General features: G+C 37.3%; 1 long non-coding RNA gene across 1 annotated transcript; it reads right to left on the bottom strand.

Annotated features, from left to right (window-relative positions):
- Positions 1–2743: 2743 nt before the first annotated feature.
- Positions 2744–4085, bottom strand: LOC141599912 (uncharacterized). Its single transcript, XR_012524027.1, has 3 exons — positions 3874–4085; positions 3173–3255; positions 2744–3057 (listed from the first exon to the last, which is right to left on the bottom strand). It is a non-coding gene; the product is annotated as an uncharacterized LOC141599912 (long non-coding RNA).
- Between the last annotated feature and the right edge of the window lie 567 nt (positions 4086–4652).

Raw genomic sequence — 4652 nt, 5'->3', positions numbered from 1 at the left:
TTTTCGTTAGAGACTCGTGACTAGATTTAAGGATCTCAACAATCCCGAGATAGAAGTGTCAGCTAGAAACAACTCTAGTAAGGAAGAAATTTGGTGGGAAAAACCTAGAAACAATTTCCTAAAGCTAAATTTTGACGGATCGAGAATAGAAGTTAATAAAGCTGCTTTAGGATATTCTATAAGAGATCACAATGGTAAAGTTGTTTTGCTGGGAGCAAAAAAAGTGCGGATCCAATAGTATCCTTGTTGCGGAAGCTCTCGATTTAAAAGAAAGTATTTTAGCTGTTAAATACTTAGGAATATCAAAGTTAATTGTGGAGGGTGATAATTTATGTGTTATTAACTCAATTCGAGGTACTTGGCAAATTCCTTGGGAAATTTCTAGTATTATCAAGGATGTGAAATTAGACCTTCATTTTTTCGATTAAGTGATAATTAAACATTGCTTTCGTGAATCCAACAAGGTTGCTGACTTCCTGACTTCTATTGGACATTCATGTCCAACTCTTTCGAGGTGGTTTGATAGCCGATGGCTTCAACTTACCTCCCTCATTCGAAAGGATGATATAGGTTGGTCCTACCCTAGAGGATCAACCTAGTTTTCTTACTTAATCAAAAAAAAAAAAGACTTGTTTATTGCGTATAGGCACACTCAAATGTTCTTTGTTACTTCTCAAAATTTGTTTGGCTTCTTTATTTGACCAGAGGAACCGTCTATGTGATTTACGGACATTTTTATTCTTTGACACTGAAATCTCGAAAACCGTGTATTAAACACTATACTTTGAGCCATTTGAGAAGTCATACTGGTCATGTTTCTTTTTCTACCAGTTCTACCAGAGATTTGGGGCCGCTCCATAAGTTACTGACAGAGGGCCAGTAAATTTCGAACAGGTTAATAGACCAATCATTTGTAAATTTCCGAAAATACATTATTCATCGAACTTATTGTCCAAGTCGGGTAAGCTGGATTCAAATGAACAATAATGCCCATGGTCAGCTCTACTTTGACAAAATAGGTAAGCTAAACTACTAAAGTCTAAACTAGCATCGGATTGAATACATTGGGCTAACCAACTTTGAATAGCCGTTTCAGATTTAGGTTAAATCTGACTGACAGATTCTTTTGAGGCAATAAAAACAAACTTTAAAATAGATTGAAATGTCAGAAGACAGCTGTTGTTGTTATTGATCAATATACACAGTTCAAGGAAGTGGCTAACTGAGTTGGGTGCTAACTGCGTTTATTGCTGTAAACAAATAATGACACTTTATATTCAACTGTCACCTTTGCATCAAACATGGCATGTCGTGGTTCAACCACTTTAACACCCTAAACTAATCAACTTTCATTCTTCCTAAGTAAACACTTAACCAGTAACCACTCTCATCTATTATAGTCAAATCGTCAAATGGCTATTAAGAATTCAATATGTATTTGTAGTGTAGTACACTGCAAGAAATTTGAGATATTTATGTGCTAAATTGACTCTACACTATGTTTACCAAAAATATTCCTTTTTGTTATTGTGAATTATGGATTCGTTAAGTTTTTACGTACCTTATCTGTTTCGATTATTTTTTTATTTTTAATTTGTCATAAATATTAAAAAAAGAGGAATAGATCAATTACTAAATGACAAATTAATTAAACTGGGTGTGGTAGATGCAATGGAGATCCTCTGTCCCATTTTTGTGTCTCATCTTGTGTCTCATCACTTCTGATGATGACACATAAACACTTTGTTATTTATTATTGCCATTTTTATCCTTTGAAGTGTGATGTGTCAAGATCTTAAAGTAATGGGACACAAGATGGGACATAAAAATGGGACAGGTGATCTTAACTGGTGGTAGATGAAGTTACTCATTAAAAACATTCCTAAAATAAAGAGGTAAACAATTGTCTGAGACACACAAAATAGAATAGGTAAAAATTGACCGGGACTGGTGCGTGGACTTGTTGCTAGTCCTAACCAAACAATTACTCAACAAAATGTAGATAGGGAAGTTGAGATCTTATCCATAAGGACGAGGCGTTCAAATCGATGTCAATAGTCTATTCAAAACAATGATATGTCACTAGTTAGGTTTAAGGGAAGTATAATCTAAAACTACCCAATTTAAACTAAACAAAAAGGTAAATGATAACTGAAGCAATAATCGAACTAAAACAAGGGACATATTAATCGATAACAGAAAATTAGGGTTGGTCGGGATCATATAAATGCGAAGGGGGGTGCCTATGAGTTGGGATGTCACAACTAAGGTCCTATCGGATATATGTCGCGTCCTCTCGATCTTACGGCGATCGTCCTAGGTCCAACTAGCTAGCTCTCGTGTACATTAGTCTTTCCTACTAAGCCAAACATGAAATTATGCTAGCTAAGACTTTCGATCATGTAACTAGCATGTAATTAGATAGATAAAAATGTAGATCAAACAATCAAACATTTCATCAAACAGTTCACGTGCAAGACTTGGAAAAATAAAACCAAAGTTAATCATTCTCGTAGATTATCCCCTAATTACATCCATAACCACCCTATAACCCTAGCATGATAACTACTCACATATAACTATGGTGGAATCATAAGCATGATGATCTAAACAATTAAAAGAGTAATTAACAAAATTAAGCAAACATTAATGAAAAACTAAAGAGACATTAGAGATTATACGAACAATTAGGATAATAAGAACATAAGAATCCTTGAATAAGAAGAAGATTATATCACCACATCTCACACAACCTAAAAGATTCAACCAAGTTATATTAAGGAAAAATTTAACTATAATTAAGCTAATGAAGGAAGTGATAAGGCTAATTAGAGAATTATTATCTAACTAGGGTTCGTGCCTACTAATTACATTGTATGGGTATTTATATGATTATAAAAAGAGGGGAAAACAGGATTAGTAAAAATTTGGAATAGTAGTTTTACCCGCCCAGGTTGCCCGTAACCTTGTCCACGAGCTTCGTCCTAATCGGATATATCCGTAACACCCTCTTCTTACCCGGCCAAGATAATTGAGAGATGTTATCATCTCGGTTTCCTGAGGCGGTGAAATTGGAGTTGCAATTAAGAAACAATTATTATAAATAAAGTATTTTGTGAATTACATAACTATAAATGAATAAATAAAAGAATACAACTCATGACTACTATACCAAGCTAATCAACTAAGCTCGACTCGAATGTCATCACGGCTCATCCCGTCTCCCGCATGCTACCAAAGCTAACCTGAAAACAACTGCTCCCCATATGATCGGAAATATCATATGGATCGACACAGGCCATCCCGAAAATAAGTGACATTACACAGACACACAAACATCAGTTTCAATACACAAACATGAGACATGACTCGATTAATAGAGATGTGACATGATGATTATGTGAATGAGACTCGATTATGCAATTACCATAGCGATACCGGGACACGACCAGACGTACCCATAACCACCGGTGTCAGGGACACGCCCTCGACACCACACCTCACACAAAGGTATCGGGACACGCCCAGACGTACCTGGTCCGGGAGCCAACCGGATCTCCTGCCAGACATCATGCCTCAACCACACGAGTCCCTTCGTGATGACTCCCCCCCGTGCGGAGTAGGAAGCTCCAAGGGGCGACCCTAGCGCAAGACGGTTTTCCAACAGTCTTACGTCTCCTCAACAATTAAGTACCACCACCAAAGACCTCCAACACAATACAACCACAACCATACATGACCAAAGGAAGAACAGCATTTAACATATAACCAATTCATGAATTCAATTCCACATACATACTAATCGACTCATACTAGCAAGGAAAGACACCCAAACATGCATACCCAATATTGAAACCGAGTAGGATAACCTACCTTTTCGCATTCTTCACAAGCTACTTGATTCTGACTCGACTCCGTCTCATAAAACCGTCCCATGAGACCGTCTCACCCTAAACAATCCATACAACACTATCACAATGTGTTCTACACTACAATAATGTGAAACCCTTTATTAATAGTCACTATTACTTATATTACATAAGCTAAATACTAATTAATATCCCTTAATAAACCTTAACTCGAGATTAACATAAGACAAAGAGGAAAAGGTGAGATTTCGACTTACAAAGGTAGATCGGGGATTAGGAGAGGTGTTTCCTCATTAATAATAGCTTGAAGGCCAAGGAAAAAGTTAAGGGAGCATTTAGAGAGAGAGAGTACTTTAGAGTAAGAAGAAGAAGAAGAAGAAGAAAAAGAAGAAGATAAGGGTTTGGATAAGATGAAATCCCGAAAATATAATTTCTCAGGTACAGCACAGTGTCAGTGACCGTTTCACTCGACCGAGTGCCACTCACTCGTTTGAGTATAATCTTTACTCGACCGAGTGCCACTCATTTGATCCGCTAGAGGTTCTACTCGGTCCACTCTTACTTGGTCTCGTAGGAGGGGACATCCTTTACTTCGAGTATACGTGGGTTCCCTTACGTGTCCCTAGGTCCTTGATGGGTCCCAAATTATCCGAGTATTACAATATCGGTCCCGATCGAGTAGCCTTGATTCTCCGTCTTCCTTTGCTCTTTCTGCCCTCCTTCCCGCTAGGGACTAAATCTTATCCAATAGGAAAGGTTGGTAGAATTTCCCTAGAGAAGTAA

This window comes from Silene latifolia, chromosome 9 (assembly GCF_048544455.1).
Source record: "Silene latifolia isolate original U9 population chromosome 9, ASM4854445v1, whole genome shotgun sequence".
Taxonomy (NCBI): Eukaryota; Viridiplantae; Streptophyta; class Magnoliopsida; order Caryophyllales; family Caryophyllaceae; genus Silene; species Silene latifolia.
This window is presented reverse-complemented; position numbering and strand designations above follow the sequence as displayed.